The sequence below is a fragment of the Pinus tabuliformis genome, chromosome 8, assembly GCF_031772625.1.
Source record: "Pinus tabuliformis cultivar Carrire ecotype Pingquan chromosome 8, CPIR1, whole genome shotgun sequence".
NCBI classification, from domain to species: domain Eukaryota; kingdom Viridiplantae; phylum Streptophyta; class Pinopsida; order Pinales; family Pinaceae; genus Pinus; species Pinus tabuliformis.
This window is the reverse complement of record NC_142294.1, coordinates 490,995,953-491,008,569: the sequence shown is the minus strand read 5'-3', so window position 1 is coordinate 491,008,569 and position 12,617 is coordinate 490,995,953.

Here is a 12,617-nt window from a genome sequence, read left to right as displayed (position 1 = left end):
GGCATCCGATATATGTGTAAGCCCAGGTTTAAATAATATCTAACACAGAGCAGTATGATTTAAGCAGATTAAGGCAAACAACAGTCGATTAACAGAGCAATAAGTGATTATTGTCTTCTTGTGAATTTAGTTGTTTTTTGTTATGTTATGTTCTTTGAGGTATCTTTTAACCTCTGTAAATTCTATAATGGTTTTTAAATTCGGATAGTTAGAGAAACAATTTAGTAGTTTAACAGTTTCAAAACTATTTCATAAATGTATAAAAGGAAGAAAATTTATAGAGAAAGGGTTGGAATTTTGGAGAGCCAGGCCGTTGTATTTCTTATAACATCATTGATTAATAAAACAACCATAAGTTTCCAGGAGTTGTTACATATAATTTATGAGTCTCACTATCATGTGTCATGCAATGTTTTCTTCTTTTTAAGTGTAGTAATGAAGCTGCAGGGTAAAATCCCTTAAAGAGCGCTCCTATACTTAAAGTCCTCATTTCCTTTCTAAGTTATAGATAGTAGTTTCTGTGAAAGACCAGCATATTGTCTATGATTTATTCCTCATGATCATAATTCCTCTAAGTTACAGATAATAGTTCCTGTGAGAGATCAACATATTGTCTTTAACTTCCCTTTCAAACTTTCCTCATTCATCATTTATATTTAGCAGCAAATGGCATTCTGAGAAGTTATGATCATACATGTATTAAGAGTCTAAGGCCAAGTTTTCCAAGTCCTTCATTTGGTAATCTAATAAACAATAAGTGATAGTAAATAATCTTTATCAATGTCTTAAGCACAATTTCACTACAACCAGGAAATTGGTTTCTTAAGGAACAACAACCTCCATGAGTCTTCTTTGGCCCAATGAAATGCCCCATAGATCTAGTTGTACTGAACTCTCAGGCAGTGATCCTTCACAATGCAATATGGGTCATACGGTTTGAAGCTTCGGAGTTCGAATGGGTACTTCTTCATCTGTTCTTCTTCGACATTCTCTTGCTTGATACTACGAATCTCATATAACCCAATCTGCAATAGAAGAGTGGGCCAATGTGCCTTCTTCTTCCGCTGCAGTCTAGCTGTCAATCCTGCTGAGATGTGATACGCTACTTCCTGCATGACAAGTACGTCCAAGGAAAAATTTGGCAGAACATGCGGAGGCTTCTCCGCACTGAACATTCAGATGAAAGTGCTGGACGGTGAGGCATACCAATCTGCAATGCCTAACAATGCCTCCATTGGTTCCTTTGGCATGCAGGGTGGATCTTGTTCGAATATCATCCTGTATACTGAGATGAAAAAATGGTCAGAAAGCTGTATGATTACTCCCCTGAAGCTGCATTTGGACAACAACTTGAAATATGTGTTCACAAAAGTCTCCGCCGATGAACATTTTTACTCCAAGCTTGGGAACTCATGCCGGGCACAGACTGCATCCAGGATGTAGGCAAACATGTAAATATCTGCATGCATACCCTTGGGTGATTGCCGAGCCTTCGTGACTTGTTCCTTTAGCTAATGAGCCAGTATGTCGGACCCATTTCATGGTCTTCTTTCTCTAGCCAGTTGGTCCAATGTGATCACCCAACTTTGAGGAAAGGTTTCAGTGCTCGCTTTTCCACTCAATCGACACGCGAATATGACCAAGTATTGGTATGCCTTCCTCAATATCTTCGTCTTGTAGATCTGGTTGGGTGTCATCCTGAAACGAGCTAGTTCCTTTACCCAATCCTTCAGAATGTCTCTGGAGTTATCTCTGCTGGTGGGCAAGATGAATGGAGGACTCATGACAACCACAAGCTATAAAATTTGATAAATCTCATCATAATATTGTGCCCAGAAGGTTGCAAGCTTCATCCCACTGACACTGCTCAAGGTCATTGTCTCGAGATCAATGTGAGAGGTGATCCAGTGAATCATGTCTGCGCATCAGAATGCAGGGTATCTCCATGAAATCAGGTACAAGTCGGACTTTTGAATGTTCACGTACACCTGAAAGTCTTTGAGGTCTTCCCCAAAAGTTCCTACGAATGTTTCATTAACCTCTTTCCACTTCAGTTTGATGTCCTTGTCTAGATACATCTTCATATCTTCATAGATCGGTAGACTAGAGGACACTTGCTCAAATGCTGCTACCTCCTCAAACCCAATATTTCCATCAGTGTCTTATGATCCTGTTCTCTTGGAAGCCATTGAGACAGATAAACACCTGAAAGATCTGGAAACAAGCAACATGCATGGCAAGAAATATGTCAGTGGAAACAAAGCAAATTCGGGGAAGGACACAACACATACCTGGGAAATGGATGAGCAAGATTGCGCAAATTTTACTGGGAGGCTGGGTGACTGGCTACCAGAACTGCGCAAAAGGCAGTCTGGGCTATCTGGGAGGTAGGACTAGTTGCTGGATCTGTGAAATGCGCAATCCAGTTAGGCAACTGGCTGTTGGGATTACGCAATAAGAAATTCTAGTTGGGAAGGGTTGTTGGCTGAGAGACAGATTTTTGTAATTTCTTGGGCCAAGTAGCCACTATCATCCAGAAATGTGAAAAACAGTCCTAGAGGCCAGTGCTGGGTAGGAATGCACATTTTTGGAGAGGAAGGTGAGCCTTCCTTCCCTAGATTGTGCAATGCAGCCTTGGTGAAAGCAAAGTCTGGGCCAAGGTTGGCCCAACTCATCGACGTGCAACTGAAAGCAAATAAGACAGTGAATGCATGGCGACACTAAGTGATAGCATAAGTGATTAACTATGCATGAAAAACATGAATGACAAATTCAACAAACAAATCCACATGCATGTGGGTGAGACAGTTCGTTGGTTGAGCGAACGTATGTGCAAAACAGTTTCATGCATGCGAAAACAGTGAGATAGCAACGAAAAATGAAATGGAGCTAGGACAAGTTAGTATACATGTAAACGACAACAAGAATTCAAAGAAATCAAGCAAACAACACTCACACAAGCGAATACACAAAAAGCGACAAAAATTATGAAAAAGACAATTTGAGTCCACTTACCCATGAATAGCTGAGACAGATGTGTCAAGGATTCCTAGATGTGCTGTGGGATGTCAGAGATCCAAGATCGATGTGAATGAATGAGCTCTGATGCGTCGAATAAATAATTTTGGTCTCATGATGCGCATGCCACAAATCTAGGAAAAAGCGACACTTGGAGGGAAACTTCTAAAACAACTTTGCATGTAACCCCCGGCTGCTAAAAATAGCTCCCTGAATCATGGGATGCCTTTTGAATGTTGTCTCTTGCTATTCTGGGAAGAGAAAGTCATGCATGCATGCAAGTCAAGTTTCCTTGGTCCCGGGTAGAGATGGTCAACCAGAGTGTTCATGCATGTAGTTGCTCAACTGCTTAGAAAAAATGTGCATTCCTGGCTGGGAGATGGGCTGACTGCCCAGGAGGATTGCACAATTTCTGGGTAGAGCAGCTGACTACTACCCAAATTTGTGCAAATCCTAGGCTGAGTAGCCCTGCTGGGGAAATTTGTGCAAATCCTGCTCGGAGTGTTGGTTGGTAGGATTGCGCAATCCTGGAGCCCAGTAGGCTGCCATAGAGGATTGCGCAATTTCTGGAGGGAAGGCTGGCTTCCCTCTAGAAATGCACAATTTTCAAGGGGAAGCTGCTCATCCTGCAGCTAGACCAAGTCCGGGTGAACAACCTGTGAGGGGAGTGGATCGACTGTGATCGACAGGCTGCCTTTGTGCGAGGAAAACACTGAAGCTTGAGTACTTGATGAAGAAAGACAAAGTGTTGTGAAAGGTTAGTAGGGAGGCTCCAAAACAGGTTAAGGGAAAATTTTGGAGGGTGGTTGTAGTTGCTACAATAGAATAATATTAAGTCCCTTCTTCTACATGCTTTCAATAAAAGCGACATTCTAGCTAAGATTGCAAACATATTTGATGTTGGAATGTCCACTCTTTAAACAAGGCTCTCTTATATGGGTTTCATATTGAAGCCAAACAACTACCATATTATGGATTAGAAGTGGCCTATTAACAAATTTGAATGCAGGTTATCTCTTTGGGTACACAAAAGGATTTTTATGGGTGGCAGATTTATCCTTGAGCAATTAGTTCTATAAAACATCTCAATATATTGGATGCATTTATTGACACTGCTCCACCAAATCATCCAGAAGATTAAAGCCATTATTACGAACTTCATTTGGTTTTGGGATAAGGGGGGAAATATTTTCATTTAGCTTGCTTGGAAGAAATTATGATGTTGAAGGATTATGGTGGATGAAGACTTAAATATATCAATACATTTGGGTTGGCTCTTTTGACCAAGATTTTTTGGAGAGCCATTTCCAGAGTTGGTATTTGGCAGACAATTATAAAGGAAAAATATATGAACCACATGTCTTTCATGGATTTGTATAGGTTTGGGTGATTTCCAAAACATATTGGCTCAATCATATGGAACAACTTTATGAAGTCTAAGCAATGTCTAATTGGGAATCTACAATGGGAGATTGAGTTTGGATCTATATTTTAGTAGGGATTGGCCCCGTCCATGGTATACATGGAGTCCACACCCTAATGGAAGAGATTATTAAAAAATTACACGGAATGGGTATTTTTCATATCCTGGATAAAGGAAAGTTATGACTTATTGCAGTTATATCCCATTTGGAAAGATGCCAATGCTGTGGGTATGTTCGGTGAATATGCTGTGATATGGAATCAATATATTCAGGATCTATAAATGGTGGGGATCTATCATGCAAATAGGAATGATAACCTTCGCTTGAATGGTAGCCTTCGTTAATGAAAACTTTTGGTCTCAGAGGTTTATAATCATATCACTCTCTGCAATCTGGTTAGGAAGGAACTCTACTGGTTCAACTATGTATGGTATTTGTATATGCCATTAAATATTGAAATTTTTGTTGGCTTGTTTTGAGAAACAATATTCTCACTTGGGAGAACTTGTGTAAAAGAGGTTTTGAGGGTCTTGAGAGATGCTGCCTATGCAAGGGAGCCTTTGAAAATTCTCTACATCTTTTTTTCCAATGTCCTTTGACCATTGCTTGTTAGATATGTGTGTTACAATGCTTAAATGTAAAAGCACGATGGTATTTTATCTCTTTGGAGGAATGTTGTAAATGGTGGTAGACTTAGTGCAAAGAACAACACACTCTTCCTTTCCTCATTCTGTGGGTCATATGGAATGGTAGGAATTCATTTATTGTTAAGGATCAACCTTTTAACATTGGTCATATTTTTAAAAAGATATGTGCACTATAGAATGAACACGGATGTAAGAGACTCAAGAAAAACCACAGAGAATAGTAGATGGTGGTCTAAATGAATTTTTTCCAGATGGTTACTTTGATAGGGCTACACAAGGTGGACATTGTGGTTGTGGGGTATTGGTCAAACTCTCATGGTTTCTCCAGTACCACTTTTTTTGGAGTTGTGGTGGAAGACAAACATAGGAGCCGAGGTGGTTGCTCTCTGGGGGATGTTATATTGTGCTAAGAGGATTTCTATCGATCCTATACACATGTTTGGTGATTCCTAGGTTTTCATTAATTGGATCAATAAAATGCCTCCCTGGAAGCTCCTTGTCTATCCAATTGGATTCACAAGATTAATGTTTTGAAGGCATCTTTTTAGGTTTTAACTTCCAAACATGTTTATAGGGAATATAATATGAGTGCAGATGCAATTTCTAAAAGGGGCCTCTTGTTGACACCTGGTAGAATCCATTTATGCATTCTACGTCATGTTGTTATGAGGTAGGAAGGTTCATTCCCACTAGTATGAACTATCAATCTCTTTTCTTAACCCCTTATGCTACTGGACCTATCCTAGATCACATTTCTCATGAGTATATCATTTTTTTCATATTGCACTTTATGTTATATCTTTTATGCCAGTAAGATAATATAGGTGGTATGAACTAAATATTGGATATTATTTTTTTGTATAATTTTGTTAGATATATAATGTTGGGCCATCTCCAATGGAAGGCTAGCTGTCTTATTACCCTGTTTCTGGACAAGTTGGAATGATATATGAACATATATTGTATGTAACTAGTTTTAATATGTTAATAGATAACCTATGTTTTTTTCTTCCCTAAAAGAAATAAATTATACCAACCCTCCAACTTATTAAATGCCAACCCCCTAATTAAATGATCATGTCAATCCTTGACTTGGATTATTTTGACTTTTTAGTTTGTCATTCATACCAAGTTTAACTATCTCAATATAACTTTCTTACTAAATTTGGCATGATGTTCTAGCTCTATTCAAGAATAATTTTAGCTCTTATTCTATGCTATAAACACCAATGTAGAGTGTTATTTTAAACCACCATTGATTCAAATTCATAACTTTGATCTCACCTAGGGAGGGTTGGGTGTCCACTTGTGCTTTGACTTTGGATAAAGGTTGGGAAGATGGGATATTAGAACTCAGTATGTCCCTCTCCAACACCTTCTCTAACTATTCGAGTTTTCTTTGAGAACTATTATTAGAGTTAGAGTTGAAGAGGTCCATAAAAGGTTAGATCTTTCTTTCTTGTGTTGACATTAATATCACCATTTGTTGTTGGAGATGCAAAATACTTGTGCTTCTAGTGTTGTAAAATTATACTTAAAATTATTCTTTGTGATACACTATACTCATATGATATTTTTTTGTTTATGTTGATCTATTTATTTTGCCCTATTCCAAAAAAAGTGAAAGAACAAAAAACTAACACTAATATGATATTTAAGTATGGGGGTTTTACGCAGTGCATTATATTAGATATCATTTTGGGATTCAACTGCGTTAAGTAAGATCATTCACGTATGACCATTTCCATGAGAGGTAGTCGTAACTGACTAATTTCTCATGATTTTTGAATAGTTCACTTAGCACTCATTGCATCGGGTGATGCTCACAGGGGTGAAGAAGTGGGATTGAAACTAGTGAAATGTGGAGAACGAATCACATAGCATCAATCATCACTTCCGGGGCTTGCACCCGGTAACCAGGACTTCCCAAGAGGTCACCCATCCCAGAACTCCTCTGGCTCAAATTGCTAGGAATAAGATCATAGAGCAATAACAAAAAATAATGCATATATAAAAAATAAAATGATATAATACAGAAGATACACCAACGTAAGTAGTTCACCTAATTTGGGCTTACATCAATGATGAAATAACCATTATTTTCTTTTATTATGTCTAACAAAATGATTGGATACAACTTATAGCACATCGATTATGTTAGGGTCCAACCCTAACCCCTTTATTTATGTAATAAGACCAAGGGGCCTCATTGGAGTCATAGTTAGTTGAGTCAATAAATCCTGTAAGAAGTTATCCACATTAATAATAATTGTAAGTGGTTGACCTGCATTATAGAAAAGGGACTACAATTAGCTGTAAATTGGCCATAGTTAATAAATAAAGTGGTTAACCCATATTATGCAAGGGACCACCAATAGTTATGGTTTTGGATGCCATAAAGTTATAAATAGTCTTATATAGCAAGGGAAGAAGCATCAAGTTTTATTGTAATTGAACTATGCTCTGTTGGAGGCTGCCCCCTCGAAGAGGCAATTAAACATTGTATTTTTCTCTTGAATAATAAAATATCTTTGCAACTTGGCACAATTCATGTGATATTTCTATGATTCTAGAAATATTGTTTCGTATTTAAGGAATTTTGTTATTCTCACGGGTCAAATGCATAACAAGTGGTATTATAGCACTTTATAGAGCCAACTGTACATCCAATTTTGGCAGATTTATTTATTTATTTATTTTATTTATTATTTTTATTATTATTTTATTATTTTATTTATATTTATATTTATATTTATTTATTTATTTATTCATTTTTATTTATTTATTATTATTATTTATTTATTTTCGGCTAGAGATGTGTTATGATGTCTTTAAACCACATGATATGTCGTTGAGCACATAAAGCTACATATTTGGGGAGGCATGCACACAGGAACTACAAGAGTTGTTGACACTTGTTGGACTACCTTGTAACCCTACGGGTACTCCTTTGAGTAGTAGTGCATTAGACAAAACCACACATAGACTGCACTTCCACGTACCCTTGGGTATATTGGAATCCCCCCTTGGGTAACCTAAAACCTAACCTTAGATAAGTCATCGATCATCTTGCTGCTATAGTACACTAAAAACAACACTCAGGGAGATTACTCACATGTACAATAGGGTAGTCAGATAGTACGTCTAAGGGTATGATCAATCCTCCTTAGTTAGCACTCTAAAAGATTGGGTTGAGTACTACCGTTAGACCCCTGCGTATATCAAAATTTGTAGCACCTGACACTCATTTGTGACTAAAGTTCCCTCAGCTATATGAGGATCGCCCCTGCCTTTTCATCTAGATTAGATCCAACAGTTGGGGTTTGACTGCCACTGTACATATCAGATCCAATAGTTGGGGTTCTACCACTGCCATACATATCAAATTTAGTAGTTGGGGTTTTCACAACACAAATCAAACTCTTTTTGCAGGGGGGATTTTGGCCACTATATTCCATATCAGATTGTCGTAGAAAATTTTGAAGTGTTGAGACTTTGGGTTTTTTACTACTACAGTCCAACCTTGATTTTCGCAGGATATTTTGCAATATCAAACATTTTGGATTTCTGCCACCGTAGTATTGATTAACTAGGAGTAAAACTCTTTTTAGATTAAAAAAGAAGAAGTCTGGGGCCATCATAGGATGCTTGAAAGATACCTAGCCCATAAGATTCAGGATGATGAGTTAATCACAGTGGTACCATTCACCTGTAAGCCCCTAATTTTATTGCAGTCCAAATTCTTCCTGACATGACTTCAAGTGACCCACATCACTGGATTCCTAATATTTCCATATTTCCAACCATACTACTCCTAAGTAAGCTCAAAATTTGACTGGGGCTAGTGTATGCACGGTACCAAGTCTCAAGTTATGGCTGTGGAGTAGTCTGCAGAGAAAGTTGAAGCCCTCGAGAAAAAATTTAATGACTTCCAGGCATCCTTTAATGACAAACTCGCCAAAGTATTGGAAGCCTTGAGGACGTCTCATAAACCCATGAGGTAAGAACACAACGTTGATGCACACGTAGAAGGAAAATCCAACCATCACATTCATTTCCATGGAAGTCACCAATATTCGAGCCACCAGACACCCAAGATGGACATGTACAAATTTGATGGATCTAACCCGACAATATGGGTGGAACAAATGGAACAATATTTCTGCCTTAATAATATCTAGGATGATAACACTAAACTACATGTGAGATCTCTTTACTTGGAACAAGAGCTATGGCAGTGATGGTAGCAGCATCAAAGGTCAACTTGGAACATGTTCTCAAAATCCATTTATGACCACTTTGATTGGGAATCTCACTTTCTGTGCTGTCTCACTAAACTTAGGCAAACATGTACAGTACGAGACTACATTTCAACCTTTAAAAAATTAGCCATCCAGACTGAAGGACTAGGAGATAAATTTTACTTGGAATGTTTCATATGTGGCCTAAAGGAAGGTATCCAAGCCCATGTCCAAATGCATCACCCAAATACTTGGTTGGAAGCATGCAGTAAGGCCTTAAAGGTAAAATTCGCTTTAAATACCCAATCCAGTAATCCAAATTTCGTCTCACAGGTACGAACCACCTTGGCTTTGGGCTCCACCCAAACACGTAAGGTTCAAAAGGTGTCGCCAGTAGAAATGGCCAAAAGATGGAAACAAAAACTCTACTACTACTATGATGACAAAAATAGCTCCACCGATGAAGCTCCATCCATTGAAGTGTTTGAGGAGGAAGAGGGTTAACCCCTAATAGCCCAAGAAATTGATACTACAACTATGCCAAATGAGTTGGTTATCTCACTCCATGCCTATATCAACATTTCTTCTCCCCAGACTCTCAAAATCTGAGGTTTTATTAAACATCGACCAACAATGGTATTGATTGATAGCGACAAGAATAATTTTGTCCATAAGAGAGTAGAAGATGTCATTCATTGTTTTGTCAAGGAGGTATCTAATTTCCAAGTCCTTATCACTGATGGGGGGACCATGAAATGTGAAGGACACTGTGAAAATATTAAGCCTCAAATAGAGGATTATCACCTCAAAACGCGCATATTTTCCATTTAAATGGGTAGTTGTGACATTTTCCTTGGTGCTGAATGAATCTGCACACTAGGCCCTATCACAATGGACTTCCAGGAGTTATATATGAGCTTTAAGTAGAATGACCATGCTCATACACTATGGGGACTCTAGGCAGGTGCTCCCACTACCATAAAATTGTATCAAATGGGGAAGCTTTTAAAAAAGGGCCATCATGTGATAGTAACACAATTTAATGCTATCCATGCCATTGAATCCACTCCTCCTAACATCCATCCCGATATGAAGCACGTATTAGATTTTCACCAATGAGTATTTGACAAACCTAAGGAGCTCCCACCCTTTATGGGTGAACATGATCATAACATCCCTTTGCTCCTCGGTAACCAACCGCCAAATGTCCACCCCTATTGATATCCTTTTGCACAAAATAATGAATTGAAAAAATCATCAAGGAACTCCTCGAAGCCGATGTTATTCATCCCAACGACAACCCTTATTCATCTCCTATAGTCATGATTTTAAAGAAAAATGGTGAATGTCACATGTGTCCCAAATTAAGGGCCCTTAACAAGCTCATTATTATGGAAAAATTTCCTATTCTAGTAGTTGATGATCTATTTGATGAACTGCATGGTGCCAAATTTTTTACCAAGCTGGACCTCCTTTTAGGCTATCACTAAATACAAATGAAGGAAGTTGAAATTCCTAAGACAACCTTCCAAACTCATTAAGGCCATTTTGAATTCCTGGTCATGCCATTTGGTCTCTGTAATGCCCCATCCACTTTCTAGAGCCTCATGAACCACCTTCTAAAACCATATCTTAGAAAATTCGTCCTCCTCATTTTTTATGACATTATCATCTACAACATAACATGGGACACACACCTTCAACATATTGACTAGGTATTGCAACAACTCCAAGATCACAAATCATTTGTCAAATTATCCAAGTGTTCCTTTGGCATAGAAGAAGTAGAGTATTTGTGACACATTGTGGGTCATAAAGGAGTGACGGTTCATCCAAAAAATATTCAGGCAATGAAAGATTGGCCACAACCACACGCCTTGAAGAGTTTGAGGGGATTCTTGGGTCTTATGGACTAATATCACAAATTTGTCATCTATTATGAACGCATTGCCCAACTCCTCACTAATATTCTCAAGAAAAAATCATTTCTCTGGACTAACACAACTCAATAGGGTTTCTTGGTTCTTAAACAAGCCATGTGCTCCACTCTAGTATTGGATATACCAGAATTCACAAAACCTTTTGTGATTGAATGTGATGCTTCAGGTATGGGCATTGGCGTAGTATTAATGTAGGAAGCTAGAGCATTGGATTTAACTAGTTAATAACTCAGTGGAAAACATCTGGGTCAATCTACATATGAGAAAGAAATGATGGCCATATTACATGCAATAGACACTTGGCAACCATACTTATTGGGGTGTTGTTTCCAAATCCGCATTGACCATCATAGCATAAAATATTTCCTAGAGCAGTGTCTATCGTCACCACAACAAAATAAATGGCTCACCAAAATGTTTGGATATGATTATGAGATAATTTAGAAGAAGGGGTGTGACAATGTAGTGGTCGATGCCTTATTGCGCCAATTTGAGGAAGAGGGAACCCTATTATCCTCTTTCTTCCCATACCAGATTGGATTCAAGCATCCCATCATGAATGGTTCTCCTACCCCTCTCCGTCCCAACCCATTAATAAATTATCGACCACAACCTCCTTTTCACTCTCTTAGTGGTCTCTTTTGCCTCAATTTCAATGCTCTCTCAATAATACATAGCCACAATGCAATTTTCTCATAAAAAGAGGGTTTCCTTACAGGTAAAAAAAACCCCTAACATAACTTTTACTATTATATTTGTGACCTAATGATGAACAATCCAGATTGACTACAAATTTGAAATATTTTGCAAGGATTTTATTATTATAAAAAAATCCCTTTTCAAGGAAATGCCCTAAGGCCCTGCTAGGGGGCTACAAAGTATTTTCGCAACCCCCATAAACTCCCTAGAAACAATATTAGAGGGGGAAAACACCTCCACAGCCCCGCCCTAATTAGGAATTGAGATCCAAATGCAATAAGAAACAAGGCCTCTATATCAAGAAGATAATCATGCTCCACAACCAACATAAACCTTTTTTGGAAATTCCACTAGATATTTCATCCCAACGTATCTTAATTTATACTACAAAAGATGATGATATTATACTCTATAATGCATAATTTTATTACGATCAGAATACAATATTATAAGCATATCACCCTTTATATTGAAATGAATAAATAATATAAGTGAAACTATAGTATAAAAACAAAAATACCATTAACAAAATTAACACAATGTATTGTGCAAAACTTGATTTGAGAAATCCCAACAAGAAGAAGATAGATGTTCCTCGTTCTTTTCTTCTTAGTAATTTAATATAATATAAAAAGAAAGATGGAATCA